Source organism: Pseudophryne corroboree, chromosome 2 (assembly GCF_028390025.1).
Source record: "Pseudophryne corroboree isolate aPseCor3 chromosome 2, aPseCor3.hap2, whole genome shotgun sequence".
Taxonomy (NCBI): Eukaryota; Metazoa; Chordata; class Amphibia; order Anura; family Myobatrachidae; genus Pseudophryne; species Pseudophryne corroboree.
In genome coordinates this window covers 917871728-917893341 of record NC_086445.1, presented here as the reverse complement: position 1 = coordinate 917893341, position 21614 = coordinate 917871728, and positions in this window count along the sequence as shown.

Genomic DNA, 21614 nt, shown 5'->3' with positions numbered 1-21614 from the left:
AGAAACAACAGAGCCATCTTCCTGTTACTAGTGTGCTATGTATTGATGTGTTTGTGTGGTGGATCATAATTCTTTCTCAGTTGGGTCCAAATTTTTGTGTGGCAGGGTGTGTAATATTTTATTTTGGTACTTAAATTTCTCAGTTTGTCAGAAGCTGAATTTTGCCGAGTACTGAGTTCTGCTATATCATTTGTGTCAGTGGCATCTGCTTGCTCCATCTCTGCCTGTGATACTCACGTGTAGCCATGTTGTTTTGATGTTCAAAAATATTACTACAGTAATAAACATATAATATTTTACCAACAATTGTGCACTTTATTCAAGGTAATGCATTATGTAAATCTTAGTTCCAGGAAGATTATGTAAGCATATAGACACTTGTGTAACGAGGGAACAATCTGCAATTTTTTTAAACAATTGCATCTTCAAAAATACTACAGGTATGCCTTGCACCACACTTTAATGTCCATATTAATTAAACTGACACAACACTTTTTTGTTTTATCTATGGTCAACAGGACATCATTTAAAACATTGTCAGATATTATAAAAAAAAAAATAAACTATCATTTCTGGCCAAAATTAAGTGTATGCTGCATTATGTGGGTGTCTGTTTATTTAGGTAAAATGTTGCTGCTTGCAATTAACATTTTGTGTAATTTCACTTGTTTGCATTTAGTAGTCTTACACACATTAAAACCTGCCCTTTCCAAAAATGTTTACACACCAACTTTAACACAAACAACAACCTTATTTGGCAGTGTGTGAGATTTATATGTGAGTAGAATAAACATGTAATGTGGGTTCAGACAATTGCTGTTTGCTAACTTTCATCTGAGCAGTATTTAACAAGTAATTGGCCAACAGATGAATGTGCTCTCCAATTAACTGCTAATTACTGCATACACACTTGTAACAGCACTTCGCAAATGCAGAGTAACTGCAGACCTACTCGGCTGCTGCGTGAAGATTGCTATGGATTCCTATGTTAGTTTTAACAGCGACAATGTTTTATTGCGAAAAACACGCCCATTGCGAGTTGCATACTCCCACACTGTACGCCCACTTTCACGCCCATGTCGGACCATTGCGAAGTCTCGCCTCCGCCACTCCTCCGCCACTCCTCGTTTTCGTTTGTGAGTAACGTGTGGGTTTTTTTGTGGTATTTTTGCACCAGTGTCGTACGGCTGTGCTCGCGCATGCGTATTTAATCTTTTGCGCATGCGCAGTTAGTTAGTTTTTGCACATTTGCGATGCGATGACTCTCTGCGATCAACTCGGAATGAGGGCCATGGTTTTGCCCAACTGCTAACAAATTTGCTGCTGTGATCAAATCTGAATTACCCCCATTGTCCAATTTGCGATTTTGCAAAATTGCAACTGAAGCTGAATAAGGCGCACTGTACAATGGTTTCTTAGTATTTTACAATTTGATAGCATTGCTTTTAATAATATGTATAGCATTTTCATAGAAATGTTACACCTTGGAATCTTTATGTATTGTTTACAGAATAAGTACACTGACAGGATTGGATGTCAGTTCGGTCACAATGTAAAGGGTCCTATAGTTGTAGTTGGCTAGGTGAGTGTGTTCCTTAGATGTACTGTGCAGACTACTTGGTTTCAGAGATCTATATCCTGGTTTTACCTTTAAACATTTTGGGGGTAATTCCAAGTTGATCGCAGGCAGCAGGATTTTTGATAGCAATTGGGCAAAACTATGTGCACTGCAGGGGAGGTAGATAAAACATGTGCAGAGAGAGTTAGATTTGGGTGGGGTGTGTTCAATCTGCAATCTAATTTGCAGTGTTAAAATAAAGCAGCCAGTATTTACCCTGCACAGAAATAAAATAACCCACCCAAATCTAACTCTTTCTGCACGTTATATCTGCCTCCCCTGCAGTGCACATGAGCCCTCATTCCGAGTTGTTCGCTCGTTATTTTTCTTCGCATCAGTGCGATTTTCCGCTAACTGCGCATGCGCAATGTTCGCACTGCGGCTGCGTCAAGTAAATTTGCTAAGAAGTTTGGTATTTTACTCACAGCATTACGAGGTTTTTTCTTCGTTCTGGTGATCGGAGTGTGATTGACAGGAAGTGGGTGTTTCTGGGCGGAAACTGACCGTTTTATGGGTGTGTGTGAAAAAACGCTGCAGTTTCTGGGAAAACCGCGGGAGTGGCTGGAGAAACGGGGGAGTGTCTGGGCGAACGCTGGGTGTGTTTGTGACGTCAAACCAGGAACGAAACTGACTGAACTGATCGCAGTGGCAGAGTAAGTGTCGAGCTACTCAGAAACTGCTAAGAAATTTCTATTCGCAATTTTGAGAATCTTTCGTTCGCAATTTTGCTAAGCTAAGATTCACTCCCAGTAGGCGGCGAATTAGCGTGTTCAATGCTGCTAAAAGCAGCTTGCAAGCGAACAACTCGGAATGAGGGCCATGGTTTTTCCCAATTGCTATCGAAAATCCTGCTGCGATCAACTTGGAATTACCCCCTTTGTGCGTTAAATCCCTCAACAAAGTCACAGAAAAAAAAAAGGATTGTGCTCGCAATGAGGATTTCATGGCAAAGTGATTGGCAGAAAGTGACGGGAGTTGTTAATGGGGTGTGATTGCAAAAATCGCATAGCCGTTTTTTGGGTGTGTACAGTATCTTCTATCAGCAGAGAGCTCGTATGTACAAAGACAGGGAGCATGCGTTGCTACTGCAGTTTCTTAACCTCCCTTAACCTCTTAGTCCCTTAACCTCAATTTTCCTCGTTTTTGCATATAGGCTGCAAATGTGTAGGCAATTGCGAATTAGTTTTAATAGCTTCGGTGGGCGTCTCTTTTCATTTCTGGGAGACAGCTTCACTTGCTAACATTAGCAGTTCCGTAGCCTAGAAAATCGCAATTTAATTTGCATAAAACACTGAATCAGACCCATTGTCCCCCTCACCGCTCATAATGTCCCCCTCGCAGTACCACATACTGTCCCCTCACAGCACATAATGCCCCCCTCGCAGCACCATATACAGCCCCCTTACAATACATAATGTCCCCTTTCACAGCACATAATGTCCCCCTCGCAGCACCACATACTGCCCCCTCACAGCACATAATGTCCCCCTCGCAGCACCACATATTGCCCCCCTCACAGCACATGTTCCCCTCGCCACTGGTGAATTTCCCATTAGGCACATGAGGCATGTGCCTGGGGCGGCACTTGTTTGAGGACGGCACTTGGATGCTTGTGTTGGTCCTGTCAGCCCAAAATGTACCAGTAACTGTAAAATATTTCCAGTGTACTGTACCATATGCCACCTTGAATGGAGTGTAAATGGGTAGGACATGCACATACTGCCCCTGTAAGCTGACCTAGCTAGTAAATAGGTATACATAATACAATAACGTAATTGTTTGCGGGGGTTAGGTGGGTTATTCTTCTATTAAATTGGCTATCATGAAATTAAGTCTTATAACCAAGCAATACAAATAATAAAATAAGGCATTACTGTTGTGCCTAGGGACGCACTTACCACTAAATCTGTCCCTGCCCCTCGCAGCACCACATACTGACCCTCTCACAGCACATAATATTTCCCCTCGCAATACATAATGTCCCCCTTCACAGCACATACTGCCCCCTAGCAGCATCACATTCTGCCCCCATAACAGCACCACATACTGCCCCCCTCACAGCAAAACATTCTGCCCCCTTTGTAGCACATACTTCCCCCTTCACAGCAAACTCTTTAGAGATGGTTTTACACCCTTTTCCAGCCTGAAGAGTATCAACAACTCTTCTTCTGAGGTCCTCAGAAATCTCCTTTGTTTGTGGCATGATACACTTCCACAAACATGTGTTGTTAACATCAAACTTTGATAGATCCCTTTTCTTTTAAAAATACAAGTTGTCTACTTACACCTGATTGTCATCCCATAGATTAAAAATACCTGACTCTAATTTCACCTTCAAAATATCTGCTACGCCTAAAGGTTCACATACTTTTGTCACTCACAGATATGTGATATTGGATCAATTTCCTCAATAAAAAAATAAGTACGTCACATTTTTGTCTCATTTGTTTGATTTGGTTCTCTTTATCTACTTTAGGACTTGCATGAAAATATGAGGCAGTTTTCGGCCAAATTTCAGCAGAAAATAGGAATTTAATACCTACCGGTAATTCCTTTTCTCGTAGGCCGTAGTGGACACTGGGAAATGTAGTTACCATGGGTATAGATCGAGTCCACTTGAGCCTGGCACTTTAAGAAAGCATTAGCGTGTGCTGGCTCCTCCCCTCTATGCCCCTCCTGCAGACTCAGTCTAGGAAAACTGTGCCCAAGGAGACGGACATACTTTGAGAGAAGGATTTAACACAAAACAGCGGTGAGGTAACGAACCAACACACAACGATAACAAAGATAGCTGAGCTAACCAGAACAGAGGAAAGCAAAGCTAACTATAAGAAGGATTGCAACGCTAACCAAACATGGAACAGGGAAAGCAACAGCAGACCCAACCAAGAACACTTGCTGCCAGGTAAGCAAGAAAACGAAGCACTGAGGAGGGCGCCCAGTATCCACTACGGACTACGAGAAAAGGAATTACCGGTAGGTATTAAATTCCTATTTTCTCTAACGTCCTAGTGGATACTGGGAAATCTAGTTACCATGGGTAGGCTAAGACCAGCAACATGACATCCATCCGTGATCTGTAAGCAGACAAGTAGTCAAGTCTATGCTGTGCAGCAGCTGTTCCCTGGACACAGCCTTCATCAGGAGATCATCCAAGTATGGGACTATGTTGACACCCATCATGCGTAATTGCAGCATCATCTCTGCCATGACTTTCGTGAATACCCTTGGAACTGAGGAGAGACCAAAGGGTAAGGCCTGAAACTGGAAATGTTGGTCCAGAACAGCGAACTGGAGTAACGCTTGATGAGGGGGCCAGATTGGGATTTGCAGGTATGCATCCTTGATATCCAAGGATACTAGAAACACCCCCTCCTCCAGACTTGATATCACTGCTCTTAGTGATTCCATCTTGAATTTGAACACCCGAAGATAAGGGTTCAGGGATTTGAGGTTCAGAATTGGCTGAACAGAGCCGTCCGGCTTCGGGACTACAAAGAGACTTGAGTAAAATCCCTTTGTGTGTAACAGAGGAGGTACTGGGACAATCACTCCCGTGGAAAGCAGTTTTTGAATGGCTTCTTGCAAGGTAACTCTTGCTACAGGTGAAGCTGGTAAGCCTGACTTGAAGAATCTGAAATTCCAGCTGGTATCCTTGGGATATGAGATCCCTCACCCAAGGGTCCTGGCAGGACTCTGCCCATATGTGGGCTAAGTGTTGAAGGCAAGCACCTACCTGAAAGTTGCCTTGCTGCTGGGGCCAACCGTCACGCGGAGGGCTTCGTGGAAGAGGACATGGAGGCCTGGTCCGAAGTTCCTCTAGCAGCATTGGAGGCACCTCTGGCTTTGCCTCTGAATCTGGCCACACGAAAGGACTGCAGAGAGGGCCAAGGATAGGGACGTCTAGCAGGAGGCACAGCAGATGGCAGCTATGTAGATTTACCTGCTGTCACCTGAGATATCCACTTGTTCAGTTCTTCCCCGAACAAGGCATCACCTGTAAAAGGAAGGTTCTCCATACCTTTCTTGGAATCAGCATCCGCTGACCATTGTTGCAGCCGATACCGCCATAGCAGTGGTACGGCCATTAATGATAACTCGTTCCTTAACAGCCTCACTCATGAAGTTTGCAGCATCTTGGATATGTTGTAGTAATGTAACTATCTCATCCTGAGGTAGAGTGTACAACCTGTTTATAATATTATCAGACCATTTTTCCATGGCTCTAGAAATCCAGCCACAAACTATGGTAGGGCGTGGGGCTATGCCCGCCGCAGTATAAATTGACTTGAGTGTGGTCTCAATTTTGCGATCAGCTGGGTCTTTGAGAGAGAGAGCCCCAGGTACAGGTACTGTAGTACAATTTTACGTGATAGCCTGGACACAGAAGTATCCACTGTAGATGGGTTTTCTCAGTCTTTCCTATCCTCGGCAGGAAAGGGAAAAGAATTTAGTACCCATTAAGGAGTAATACATTTTTTGTCAGGATTTATTCACGCTTCTTTTGAAAGGGAATTTAATTCCTTAGAAACAGGGAAGGTTGCAGGGGACTTTGGTTTCACGTTAAAAAACAATTCCTCTGCTGGTTCTGCTTCCTTATCTAGAATGTTAAGGACCTCCCTAATAGCATAAATCAGGGCCTCAACTCCCGAGGACAGGGAATTATCCTCATTCAACAGGTTTTTAAGGATAGATCTCAGTGCGCATGTGATGAGCTGCTGGACACGCCCCCTTACAAGAAGGTTCCCACTCCCTCCACCAAAGGTGCAAAAAACAATATAAAATGAGGGGACTTATCCTGCGCTCCACAATAGAATTGCAGTTCCACCAATTCCGGGATTGTGTACTCACATGGGTAACATGAAAAAGGGAAATGGTATATATAGTGCAATACAATTTTTAATAAGCATAAAAAACATAAAACATTCCGTTTAAAATACAAAATAGATAGCAGTATGCAACTTAGCAACATGTACAATATGGAAACACTAGACCCCGTTGTTTATATGGGGGACAGTAAGTCCATTAACAGCATATAGATAGACAGCACAATTTGTGGACTGATGCAAAAGAGGAGCAATGAGGAATTACCAGAAATTAAGAACTGTATGACAGTTCAAGGTCAGCTTGCGGGTTTTTTTTGGTATAGGGAAACCCGGGAATCCCCCATACCACGCTGTACCGAAGTGGTCTGTCCGCCGCTGCTCCTCCGCTCTCAGCCCTTAACGTCCACCAACGCGTTTCTACCTCCTGCCGAGGTCTTTGTCAAGGTGCAAAGTGATAATGTGTGCTGCTTGGGATTGTTCCATTTAAACCGGTTGTGTCCAATCCGTGAGCAGTGACCACAGCTGGACCCTATACACTTGATTACTAACAAAGTCCCATGGTCCTTTGCCTGTCACTGCTTTTTCCTGTTACCATGTATCGCCATAGCAACCGGCGCATACTTCCGGTGACGTATAATCCTGTTTAACAAGATACAGTCCATAATCCTAACTTTACCGAGATCTTGTTGAGTAGGTTGGAAGTGCAGGTCCGTCCAGTGTTCGGGGTAGCGTCCCTGAGACCTGCATGTATATCTACACTGGATGACATTCCTCGCCGCCAGACGCCGCTACGTCACTTCCGGTCAGCGGTTTTGTTATGTGTAACCAGTTCACGTCTTCTGGATGGCATTACGTCACATCCGGGATTGCTAACAGAGAATTCTTAGCATTGTATACCGCATAAAACCAAATAGAAAGAGACAATAAATAAATAAGTTTTAGCTGGTTAATTAATATAATTAAAAACATAGAATGCCTAAATATAATGGTACAGTGAAAACTGTCACAGTGTATGTTAAAAACCACTCTAAAATACGTGATGGTGAGAGGTGAATACTAACGCAGCAAAAAAAAAAAGGGGGGGGAAATGAGAAATAATTATAGCAGAAAGCTTTCTATAAGAACCACTTGATCTCAAAATCACTGTTCAAACCTTCTGGTTTCAGTGTCCCTAAATCGTAGATCATCTTCATTTCTGCTTTAGCCAATTGTGTTGCCACATCTTTACGTCTCCAATCCCCTTTTATGTGTCTTAACCCACAGAACTGTTTAATTGAACTACATTTACTTTGATGTACCACACGGAAGTGTTCGGATAGGGCATGAGTGGTGAGGGAATTCCTAACGTTCCTAAGGTGTTCCCCCAATCTTGTTTTCAGGGGTCGGGAGGTTCTCCCTATGTACCAGAAACCGCAATCGCATTCGATTGCGTAGACCACATTGCTGGTATTACAAGTGATGAAGTCTGGTATCTTTAATTTGATTTTATTGATTGTCACCTCTGTGACTTTATTGCCCGACCCTTTAATGCCTCTACATCCCAAACAGCTACCACATCGGAAAAAGCCTTTAGACTTAATGGTATTCATCCTTTTGGCCCCTGGCTGGGTGCTTTTTACCAGGCTCATCTTTATGTTCGGTGCCTTTTTAAAAATGCATTTTGGCCTTGCCGGTAAGAGGCTACCTATTACTGGGTCTTTTTTAAGGATCTTCCAATGCCTATGAAGTGAACTCTCCAGGTTTTTGTACTGACTGCTGAATGAAGTGATGAATGACCAATCATAACTTCTGGTGTCTGTTTTTTTCTCCTTGATGGCTAGTAGATCTTTTCTGTCTGTATCTGATGCCCTTATCAATGAGCTGGTAACTTTTTCAGTGTCATAACCTGATGTCCTAAATTTGTTCTGTAGCTCCTTTGCCTGTTCTACGAATACTTCATGCTTGTTACAGTTTCGTCTTAGGCGCTTGAACTGGCCCCCTGGGATCGAGTTCAGCCAATCAGGATGGTGGCAGCTCGTCGCATTAATGTACATTCCGGAGTCCGTTGGTTTTGTAAAGTTCATAGTGTTCAGGCCACTCTCATCCACCGTCAATGTGATGTCAAGAAAATTTATGGATTGACTACTACTCTCAAAAGAAAAATGGATGTTTTTAGTGTTTGTATTCAGATATTTGAAGAAGTCATGTAGGCTTGAAGACTTCTTCAAATATCTGAATACAAACACTAAAAACATCCATTTTTCTTTTGAGAGTAGTAGTCAATCCATAAATTTTCTTGACATCACATTGACGGTGGATGAGAGTGGCCTGAATACTATGAACTTTACAAAACCAACGGACTCCGGAATGTACATTAATGCGACGAGCTGCCACCATCCTGATTGGCTGAACTCGATCCCAGGGGGCCAGTTCAAGCGCCTAAGACGAAACTGTAACAAGCATGAAGTATTCGTAGAACAGGCAAAGGAGCTACAGAACAAATTTAGGACATCAGGTTATGACACTGAAAAAGTTACCAGCTCATTGATAAGGGCATCAGATACAGACAGAAAAGATCTACTAGCCATCAAGGAGAAAAAAACAGACACCAGAAGTTATGATTGGTCATTCATCACTTCATTCAGCAGTCAGTACAAAAACCTGGAGAGTTCACTTCATAGGCATTGGAAGATCCTTAAAAAAGACCCAGTAATAGGTAGCCTCTTACCGGCAAGGCCAAAATGCATTTTTAAAAAGGCACCGAACATAAAGATGAGCCTGGTAAAAAGCACCCAGCCAGGGGCCAAAAGGATGAATACCATTAAGTCTAAAGGTTTTTTCCGATGTGGTAGCTGTTTGGGATGTAGAGGCATCATTAAAGGGTCGGGCAATAAAGTCACAGAGGTGACAATCAATAAAATAAAATTAAAGATACCAGACTTCATCACTTGTAATACCAGCAATGTGGTCTACGCAATCGAATGCGATTGCGGTTTCTGGTACATAGGGAGAACCTCCCGACCCCTGAAAACAAGATTGGGGGAACACCTTAGGAACGTTAGGAATTCCCTCACCACTCATGCCCTATCCGAACACTTCCGTGTGGTACATCAAAGTAAATGTAGTTCAATTAAACAGTTCTGTGGGTTAAGACACATAAAAGGGGATTGGAGACGTAAAGATGTGGCAACACAATTGGCTAAAGCAGAAATGAAGATGATCTACGATTTAGGGACACTGAAACCAGAAGGTTTGAACAGTGATTTTGAGATCAAGTGGTTCTTATAGAAAGCTTTCTGCTATAATTATTTCTCATTCCCCCCCCCCCCCTTTTTTTTTTTTTTTTTTTTTTTTGCTGCGTTAGTATTCACCTCTCACCATCACGTATTTTAGAGTGGTTTTTAACATACACTGTGACAGTTTTCACTGTACCATTATATTTAGGCATTCTATGTTTTTAATTATATTAATTAACCAGCTAAAACTTATTTATTTATTGTCTCTTTCTATTTGGTTTTATGCGGTATACAATGCTAAGAATTCTCTGTTAGCAATCCCGGATGTGACGTAATGCCATCCAGAAGACGTGAACTGGTTACACATAACAAAACCGCTGACCGGAAGTGACGTAGCGGCGTCTGGCGGCGAGGAATGTCATCCAGTGTAGATATACATGCAGGTCTCAGGGACGCTACCCCGAACACTGGACGGACCTGCACTTCCAACCTACTCAACAAGATCTCGGTAAAGTTAGGATTATGGACTGTATCTTGTTAAACAGGATTATACGTCACCGGAAGTATGCGCCGGTTGCTATGGCGATACATGGTAACAGGAAAAAGCAGTGACAGGCAAAGGACCATGGGACTTTGTTAGTAATCAAGTGTATAGGGTCCAGCTGTGGTCACTGCTCACGGATTGGACACAACCGGTTTAAATGGAACAATCCCAAGCAGCACACATTATCACTTTGCACCTTGACAAAGACCTCGGCAGGAGGTAGAAACGCGTTGGTGGACGTTAAGGGCTGAGAGCGGAGGAGCAGCGGCGGACAGACCACTTCGGTACAGCGTGGTATGGGTGATTCCCGGGTTTCCCTATACCAAAAAAACCCCGCTAGCTGACCTTGAACTGTCATACAGTTCTTAATTTCTGGTAATTCCTCATTGCTCCTCTTTTGCATCAGTCCACAAATTGTGCTGTCTATCTATATGCTGTTAATGGACTTACTGTCCCCCATATAAACAACGGGGTCTAGTGTTTCCATATTGTACATGTTGCTAAGTTGCATACTGCTATCTATTTTGTATTTTAAACGGAATGTTTTATGTTTTTTATGCTTATTAAAAATTGTATTGCACTATATATACCATTTCCCTTTTTCATGTTACCCATGTGAGTACACAATCCCGGAATTGGTGGAACTGCAATTCTATTGTGGAGCGCAGGATAAGTCCCCTCATTTTATGGGGAATTATCCTCGCCCGCCTCTAATTCTCCCTCATCTAACTCTGGTAATTCAGAATCAGAGTCAGATTGCAATATCTGTGGGAGAGTGCGTTTATGAGAGACGAACAGGGGAACAGGGGGGGGGGGGGGGGGGGGCTGAGGTGCCTGTCTGTAGTCGGCAGTAGTTAACATGAGAGTGTCCAAAGACTGATTCAGGGTTTGAATTTATGTTAGTAATCATTGATTTAACTGATTTCAACCACTCAGGATCCTGCATATTACTACCCTGTGAAGGTAGAGAGCATTGGATACACATTAGAGACCCCTGTGAGGAAGGTGTAAACCTAGCTTTACATGAAGTACAGACTTGTTTTCAGACATGCTGTAGCAGAAATCACAGAGTTAATAAGGAAACACGGTGGTGCAGTATTAGTGAGACAGCACACTTATCCAAGACAACCCCAAATGGAGTAACACAGAGAGGATTAGGACCAGCACACAAACCTCCGATCAGAGCAGGACTCCACTGGGTATATATATATATATATATATATATATATATATGTGTGTAATTTACCTCACAGCAGTATAACCGCTGACTATATGCTCCCTGCTTCTCTATAACCCCTTGGTACCAGTACAGTTGGTGATTCAGTGGGTTCTACGGAGGAGCAGTCTCTGCATGCAGCCTGTACTCAGCAGCAGCAGGAAATGGCGCCTTTTGCTTCTAGTCCCGCTCTCCGGGAAGCCCCACCCCCTCACTGGCGCACGGTCCCTCTATGTTATTTATACTGGCTTCATTCCATAAATGTGTAAAAAAAGAGTTTGCAATGCTTTTTTTTATATACATCGCCAGTGTGGATACGCAGCAGACACAGCAGCCCGTAGCCGGGTGACCGCTGCCCCTTCATGCCGCCATGTTCACCGGGGACCAGTTAACCGGGATCCCGGTGTCTGTACTCACCGCGCTGCATCTTTGGCATCTGTTAGGGGTGGCGGCATGCTGCCGGCGTGGGCTCACACCCTGGGGCAGAGCCGGCCATAGGCAAACTAGGCAATTGCCTAGGGCATTTGATATGCCTAAGGGCATCAGCAGCTTCTGCTGATTAAAATTATATGCGGCATGCCTATATTCTGTGTTTAGCATTTCATATGCAGATACAGCCACAGTCTCACACAGTATATAGGCATGCTGCATATCATTTTAATCAGCAGAAGCTGCTTGTGCACCCTTGCCACATAGCAATGCAAATAAGTTGCATTTTCATTAAAAAAAATGTGCCCGACGTTAGCATTGAGGCAAGATTTATGAGGACACATCTGTATCCAAGCAGAGGCAGAGGTCACAGTGTTAGTGGCAGTGTGATTGCTGTGTGCATGTGAGTGGGTTGGTTGTGCAGTAGTGTTCGGAATATGTGTAAGGAGCATTATGTGTGTCATGTAAAAATGTATTAATAATGTGCAACATATGTGTAAGGGGCACTATGTGTGTCATTATGTGTATGAGGGCATTAATAATGTGCGGCATATGTGTAACAGGGTACTACTGTATGTGTGTCATTATGTGTATAGGGGCACTAATAATGTGCAGCATATATGTAGGGGGCACTATGTGTGTCATTATGTGTATAAGGGCATTAATAATGTGCGGCATATGTGTAAGGGACATTATGTGTAAAAGGGCATTAATAAAGGTTGTCATAATGTGTAAGGTGCATTATGTTTATAAGGACATTAATAATGTTTCTCATATGTGTTAGGGGCATTACTGTGTGGCATTATGTGTTTAAGGTGCTCTACTATGTGGCATTGCGTATAGAAAGGGCACTACTGTGTCGTCTAATGTGAATAAAGAGCAATAGGGTGTGGTGTAATGTGAATAAGGAGCAATTCAGTGTGATGTAATGTGAATAAGGGGCTCTACTGTGATGAGTAACGTTTATAAGGTAAAGTGATACTACTGTGGGATGTAATATGAATTATGGAAACTATCGCATGATCAAATGTGAATGTGCAGTACTGTGTGGCTTAATTGGAATTGGGGTTACTATTGTGTGGCCATGCCCCTTGCCAGCAAAAACACACCCCTTTTTGGGCTGTGCGCCAAATGTGCGAACTGTTCCTATTTAAAATATAGGGGGTACAAACACCAAAATAAGGACTGCTATGGGCGAGGGGTGATGGTGCTGGGAAAGAAGTGCAAGGTCAGAGGCGGAACCAGTGGTGGTGCTAGGGGGCACCAGCCAAAATCTTGCCTAGGGCATCAGATTTGTTAGGGCCGGCTCTGCCCTGGGGCATGAGAAACATCACCTCAGGAGCTCAGTGTCCTGTCAGCGGGGATATGAACCATTAACTCTGAGGAAGCTGGATTGGTCTCCCCCCCCCCCCCCACCCCAAAGACCCATGACGCAGGCAGACTGATTGCCAACCAGTGCAATAATAAACTAAAACAAATATCTGAAGAAAACTCTCTGGAGAGCAACAGAATGCACCCGGCTCCTTGGGCACATTTTTCTAAACTGAGTCTGCAGGAGGGGCATAGAGGGGAGGAGCCAGCACACATTAATGCTTTCTTAAAGTGCCAGGCTCCAGTGGACCCAGGGGCTCATTCTGACCTGATCGCATGCTTCCGTTCATCGCAACGCAGCGATCAGGTCAGAACTGCGCATGTGCCGGTGCCGCAGTGCGCTGGCGCATGGCTGTCGTTGCCTAGTGATCGCCTCTGCCTGATTGACAGGCAGGGCGTTCGCTGGGCACAAAGGGGCGGCAGGGCAGCGTTTGGCTGCCGTTTTGTGGGCGTGGCCCGGCCAACGCAGGTGTGGCCGGACCGTGCTGGGGGCGGGCCGCAGCGGCTGCGTGTGAGTAGCTCCCGGCCAGCACGCAAAAGCTGCGCTGGCCGGGAGCTACTCCTGAAGTGCAAAAACATTGCCGCTGTGCAATGCTTTTGTACTTCTCCGGGAAGGGGGGCGGGCCTGACATGCGGGGCGGACTAGCTCTGTGCTAGGCGTCCTCCCGCATGTCTGTGTTACTGATCGTAGCCCTGCACAATTTTGCAGGGCTATGATCAGGTCTGAATTAGGCCCCCTATCTATACCCATGGTAACTACATTTCCCAGTATCCACTAGGACGTTAGAGAAATATAGAAAAGTCTGAAGGGTTGACAAACTTTCAAGCACCACTGTATGTGATGCTGTTTATTGTGGAATTCTGAAAATATTACAAATACCATTTAATACATATAGCTGAGGGGAAATTATTGTATGAATGATGGTTGCTGTCCAGCCTTTCAATCTGCAGGAAATATGGCAGTCTGTTCATTTTCCAAAAGAAGAATGTCAATCAAGGTAATAAATAGAGTCTTGGGTTAGTGATATCCCAACCAGGCATCTGCCAATAGTAATAAAGATGTTGTAACAGGAGATAGATATGAGGACATTGAGCTGTATGAGTGTGATGGATCATCAGCCTCTCACCAATAGTATGACTAAGATCATCCTCATTGGACACTGGTCTACTTGTGAGGGAGCAATAGACGGTTTATAGACCTGGTTGTCACAACAAGAATTGGCATGGACATTATAAGCAGGAAAGAGGAGCCTAAAATACTGAAACACATCTCTTTTATAAACATTTGACGTTTGACTTTTTTGTAATGTTATAGCATCTGTAGAAGGATTGCTTATGTATCATGCCTTGTCAAGCCATCAGATATAAGATCAGTGGACACAAGAAATGACAGGAACGATTTGGGTAGCACTCAAAAAATGCAGCCTTCTAGCTGTCCCTATGTATTAGCTGCCACTCGTATTACCATGTAAAATCATATGCAGGTTATTCACAATGAAATCAGTTTGTTAGGTCTCTGTTTGGAAGAAAAAGGGGGTCATTCAGACCTGATCGCTCGCTAGGGGTTTTTTGCACTGCTGCGAGCAGATAGTCGCCACCCACAGGGAAGTGTATTTTAGCTTTGCAAGTGTTCGATCACATCTGTAGCAGAGCGGTACAAAAAGTTTTGTGCAGTTTCTGAGTTGCCCAGGACTCACTCAGCAGCTGCGATCACTTCAGCTTGTCCGGGGCCAGAATTGACATCAGACATGTCAAAGTCAGAAAAATATCACGCTGCACATTGCCATATATGCACCTCATGCGTGTGCCCGCTGCACGAGCATGAGCTCTCCCGTGCGTGCGTATACTCGCGGTCGCGTGCACTCGCAGGCGCATGGTATGCGCATTTACGGTAGAGTTTGTGTGCGTCTAGCGGGCGACTCAATCGTAACATAATTTAGTCATATAATGTATTTTGTAGATTATGGTCCCTTTGATAGAATCTGAAAGTTTAGTTAATATAGCATGTTCGGGGACAAAGAGATTCCTCTTTGTTTGATACGAAGGGTCAGACAGGGGTTACACAGTGGTGTTTAGTATCCATCGGAAGAGAATATAATTAGCAATATTCCGGTGTTGGTTTGATGCGGATTACTCGCTCGTGCGTATAGTTATGGACATAAGAAGTTTATGGACATTTACTATATTTGCACTTTATTGCCCATGCGGCGGGAAACCCAGTTTCCCTCCCACCTGAGCAGTTTGAAATAGTCACAGCCCACCTGTATGAACCAACCTATGACCTTTTGTTATAATGCAGAGACGAATTCCTGTGTCCAATGAACAATAAGAATGTAGGGACCATTGTACTGTACTGTGTGTAAGTGTATATAAAGACAAGCCGATCTGGGCCAGCTCTCTACTCTTCTCAACGGTTCTCATCACTGATAATCGGGAGCTGGATATCCAGAAAGGCGCTTGCATTGTTCCCCTTGTGCGTAAGTTCTCTGCAACCATATTTATCTCCTATTTTGTTGTAAGCCATTCTCTCTCTCCTTCCCCCTTAAATGTAATTGTGTCTTTGTTGTATTTTAACGTGTAGTAACTCGGTTAGGTATTTTATGTTAGTTTGGTAGTGTATAACTTGTATTGTGTATTCTTTTGCGATTGAACGTTCATTCAGTCCCTTAAAAGGTGTTAGACCCTTAGACCGGTATTTGAGTGTTTATTATATTGCTAAAGGGTTCTCAGAGCGCAAGAGTCGCTCATTCAGCTTTTAAACTAACAAGGTTACACTGTGTTGCATTTACACCTTATCACTGTTACAAAGGTTTAACTCTGTGAGCGTCAGCGCCGCTTGTGATCTCCTCGTGGTCTCGAGCGTCCGCTATGCTGATAGCGTATCATTACGTTAGTCGGCAGCCTATAGCGTGCTTGCCTTTACGTTTTAAGCCGTGAGCGAACGTGCCGCTCGTGCGTCTCGTCCACGGCTAAGCGTTTGTTATGCTACGTGCGTACTCTTACGGTATTCCATACGCCAATTGCGTACTGTGTTCATTAACCTTTAGAGTGTTTAATATAGGATATATATTAGGATTTGTCAATTGGGGACTCGCCCGCTCTTCACATATCTGCACTAGGTAATTTCAGCAGACATTATCGGTCAGCAAAAGGCGGGAGGTAATATTCCTCGTAGTGCTGACCAGATAAGCGTCTGCTTCGCTTAGTAAGGAGTGCTGAAGGAATCCGGAACCGGAAGGTAGGAACAGTACGTTGTTGTCTTTTAAAACCTGTTTAGTTTCTGTTTTGCGAACGTACGCATAAGCACACACACCTGTATTTCGTGTTCAGCATTATTTGTCCGTACCTCATTCTCCTGATTGCCACACACTAGTGATAACGTGTTGAGACATTTGTTGTTATTAACAGTTAAAAGATAAATATTTAAGGGAATAATTGTAAAAGGCACGCACACAATCTCGCCTAGAATACAAGGGAGATTTGAGTGGTGTTCAGTGAAGGATTACTGTTAAAGATCATTCACATTGATAAACGTGTAGTGTGTTACTGTGGACGTACTTGGTCTGCGTACACGTGTCCTTACAAGGGCAGTGCATATGCAACGCAAGGGTCGACGCACGGAGCGTATATCACGCAACGGAGCGTACGGATACGCCCACATAATACAAACCGCACGATAGTATTGTTTTAATAGGCGATAAGGAAGTAACGCGAAAATAACACAAATCTATCTCAAATCCAAAAGTTTAAAGTTAAAAGAAAAAGACTTTCTCTGTTGTAATTCTTCTGGGTTAGACTATTACTGAATGAAAGGAATTCTGTACAGAAATAAGAGTGTTCGAATGTAAGAGTGTGTATATATAAGATTTCTCTTTTATTACGGAAGTGGGAACCATAGGCCAGTAGAAAGAGGTACACCAGCGAGAGTGATAGCGTGGGGTGGCTTGGGAGGCGTCCCTTGTTAATCTCGACATATTTATGAGCAGTAGAGTCTGCTGTACATAACAGACCAGGAGGTCAAGGACCAGGAGGTTCAGGTACAGCAGACTAAAAGTAGAGAGCACAACCGAAGAGGGTTGGTGCGAGACCCATATAGGCCAAAGAAGCTCATTGCTGAAGGAATTCGCAGCCGAAATTTTCGATTCCACTGATCGTTCCACACATAAGATTAGTTGCTTGTGTGCAGATACGATTGTACCGCATGTGATTGTGTGCATTAGCGTGTCTTGAATTCAGAAGAACGCTACTTGCACATTGTTAACGTGATTTGTGTCATTTTTTTTATTTTAAGGGAAGTAGCCTGATCACTCAGGGACATTCCAGCGACTGATACTTGCTGGGGAGGGTAAGACACTCCCACACGCCCGAGCAAGTAGACGTGCTTAGGTGCCCTAGGTTGGGTACGGAACCTCTGGGAACTTTGGTCGCCATATTGGCCAGCGTGGACGGGAGTTAAGTGGGCGGACTTCGGAGCAAAACCCCCACCGCAGCCTTACCCCGAGCATCTTGGTTTTTGTAAGGGTTGCCGAAGACCCTGATTTGAAGTCAGAGGTAGTGAAAGCAGCACCTGCAGAGATGGGGGCCAGTTGTTCAGGTAAGGGGCGATCAACCCAGGTTCAGGTTGATTTGGTAAACCGACCAATCGGGTCGGCAAGGTATATCATGTGTGAGAAATATGGTCATCACACAGAAATGTTGTTCAATGAATGGGAAAGGATGACTGTGCATGACGGGGAAAAGTTTCCCCGGGTAGGTAGTTTTAACCCAGAAGTATTACAGAATTTAAGGAGAAGAGTTTGCCTGATTAAATCTTCAAAAAGGCGTATTAAACATTATGATTATTTAACATTGTGGCAACAGGAAGGTGAAATACAAAGGGGGTTGGCGCAAACCACTGGATCTAACCCTATCAGGAAACTGATAGCCACTGCACCCCCACCACCGTACATACCTTGAGAAAAATTGGTTGCAGAGAATGGCACTCAGGGTTATGTTAAATGTGTAGAAGTTAAGGATAATGTAACCAAAGTAATTAATGCTAACACTAATCCGTGCAAGTTGTACCCTGTTTTGAACTTTCCCCAGGATTGTGACCAAGAGGATGAGCCCACAACAATATCAGCACTCTCCCTAGCAGCCACCATATCAGAAACAGCAGTGGGCACGACCCAACCCGTAAGATTAGTAGCAAAGGCCCCTAGCGGAGGGACAGGTGAGGTCGTATCGACTGGTAAGTACGGCACCATACACTATGCTGAAACCATTTCACCACATGTTGTAGAATCTACTCAGAATGATGTTATTGGACTTAATCCCGTTAGGGTAATAGCAGTGCCAAATGGGAAAACTGAAGCTTCAGGAGCAACTCCTGTCAGGAACATCGCCATGCACTGTCCCTTTTCCCGAGCAGAATTAAGATCAATGATGTCTGAATTCCCTGATCCTAGGAAAGACTTAGTTGCATGTCAAAAGTATATTAGGAAGCTAGGAAATTCTGCAGAGCCAAATAACAAAATAGTTGAGAGTCAGTTCCCCGTAGTGCCAAATCCAGCTGTCATCCTTATGCAAATCCCTCCCACTGCGAAATTTTTCACTGTTATTGACCTCTGCTCCGCCTTCTTCTCGGTACCTCTGCACCCTGACAGCCAATATTTGTTTGCATTCACATACAGAGGAGTCCAATACACATGGACTCGATTACCACAAGGTTTCATAGACAGTCCAAGTATATTTTCACAGGCTTTGCATGATTGTTTACAGTCTCTCCAACCAGAGAGTGGATCAGTATTGATCCAATATGTGGATGATTTACTACTATGTTCAGATTCACTGGAAGCGTCCCTGAAAGATACGAAACAGCTCCTGTTTCATCTTTCAGACACAGGACACAAGGTTTCCAAAGACAAGTTGCAATTATGCCAGACTAAAGTAAAATATCTGGGACACTGTCTGACACAAGGACTGAGACACCTGACCGCTGATAGAATTCAAGCAATTCGAGACATGACTCTGCCACAAACCCAGCAACAGATCAGAACGTTTCTAGGAATGTGTGGGTATTGCCGTAACTGGATCCCAGGTTTTTCCATTCTAGCATTACCTTTGCAGGAGATGGTCTCATCAAACAAACCTGATCGGATTTCGCATACAGACGAATCCGAGATGGCATTTGAGAGACTTAAACAGTGCCTAACGCAGGCACCAGCATTAGGTATGCCAGACTATGGGAAACCCTTTGAGCTGTACGGAACAGAAAGTGCTGGTTGCGTGGCAGGCGTCCTAACCCAAAAGCACGGTGATGCCAGCAGGCCGGTAGCATACTACAGCGCTCAGCTAGATACGGTAGCGCGATCCCTCCCCACATGCTTGCGAAGTGTCGCTGCGATAGCATTGCTAGTAACGAAAAGCGAAGATGTAGTGCTAGGACACAACCTCACAATCCATACACCTCATGCAGTGTCAGCCTTACTAAATTCTGCCCAAACCAGACATGTCTCATCCGCACGGTTTACAAGGTGGGAATTAGCACTAATGGCCCCTGTAAACATCACCATAAAGAGATGCAGTGCACTAAATCCAGCAACGTATCTCCCAGGTGTGCCTGGACAGGCACAAAGGGTGGGGGATGAGAGTGATGGTGAAGGAGGATTTGGTACAGACACTGACTCACATGATTGTATGGAATATTTGACCCAAAATTTCACGGCAAGGCCTGACATCAGTGACAGCCCACTGGAAGATGTAGATCTTACTTTCTACACTGACGGTAGTTGTCACAGACAGACGGACTCGGGAGACTTGTGTACTGGATACGCAGTCGTAGATGACCAAGGCACCATAGAAGCAGAACCGCTAGGCCCACCTCACTCAGCCCAGGTTGCTGAACTGGTTGCCCTAACCAGAGCATGTGAATTGGCTAAGGGCAAAACAGCCAATATCTATACCGACTCTAGATACGCCTTCGGGGTAGTCCATGATTTCGGAGCCCTATGGCGCCTCAGAAATTTCATGACGGCAGCTGGTACACCGGTAGCGCATGCAGCTCACATCAAAAGGCTTCTAACAGCGATACAGGAACCTGACAGAGTGGCTGTTATCAAGTGTAAAGCACATACATATAGCCAAGACCCGGTATCACTTGGTAACAGCCGAGCAGACGAAGCTGCTAAGTTAGCAGCTGGTACCCCCAGACAGACAGACACCACACAACTGATGGTATTTAATACCGTCAACACACAGAAATTGTGTGAAATGCAAAATTTGTGTTCCACACAGGAAAAGGCAGTTTGGAGGGCAAAAGGATATGGCCAGGAGTCCTCAGGACTCTGGACAGATGGGCAGGGTAAACCAGTGGCACCCAGAGCATACCTTCCAAGTTTAGCGGAAGCAGCACATGGGCTGACTCATCTAGGCAAGGAAGGGATGTGCAAGTTGGTAAGAGCATATTGGTGCGCCCCAGGATTTTCTTCCCATGCGGGAAAAAGGGCAATGACATGCCTCACCTGCTTGAGGAAGAATATCGGAAAGGCAATACCAACAGAACCATCTCATATCCCACCTACAGGCGGCCCTTTTCAGGTAATACAAATTGATTTCATACAATTACCCCCTTGTCGAAATTTGAAGTATGTACTAGTTTGTATAGATGTGTTTTCAAATTGGGTCGAAGCATTTCCTGCGGCCACAAATACCGCAATGTTTACTGCTAAGAAAATTGTACAGGAATTTGTGTGTAGATACGGTATCCCTAGAATAATTGAAAGCGATAGGGGTACCCATTTTACAGGTGATGTCTTTCAAGGAATGTGTAAGTTGATGGGAATTGATAGTAAGCTGCACACTCCGTACCGCCCCCAGGCGAGTGCGAAAGTAGAAAGAGTGAACAGCACTATTAAAAATAAATTGAGCAAAGTTATGGCAGAAACAGGATTGACATGGCCAGAAGCTTTACCCATTGTATTATATAGCATCAGAACCACTCCCAGGTCCCCTCTTAATCTGTCCCCTTTTGAAATTCTGTTCGGTCGACAACCGCATGTTATGATTAACCCTCAGGATGATTTGAAGTGTAATAATGAAGTGACTGTAAAGTATTTGGTTAAGATGAGTAAACAGCTAAGGAATCAGAATGACAATTTGAAGTTGGTGATTCCTGATCTGCCAGATAGTAATTGTCATGACATTGAACCTGGGGATTATGTAATGATACGGAATTTTCTACGCTCAGGTTGCCTTATTGACAGATGGGAAGAACCATACCAAGTCTTATTGATTAGCACGACAGCATTGAAGGTTGCCGAGAGAGAGACTTGGGTTCATTCGTCCCATTGTAAGAAGGTTGCTGATCCAGAGAGGTCCCGTGATAAAGAACAGACGGTAGAGGAAGTTGTATCAC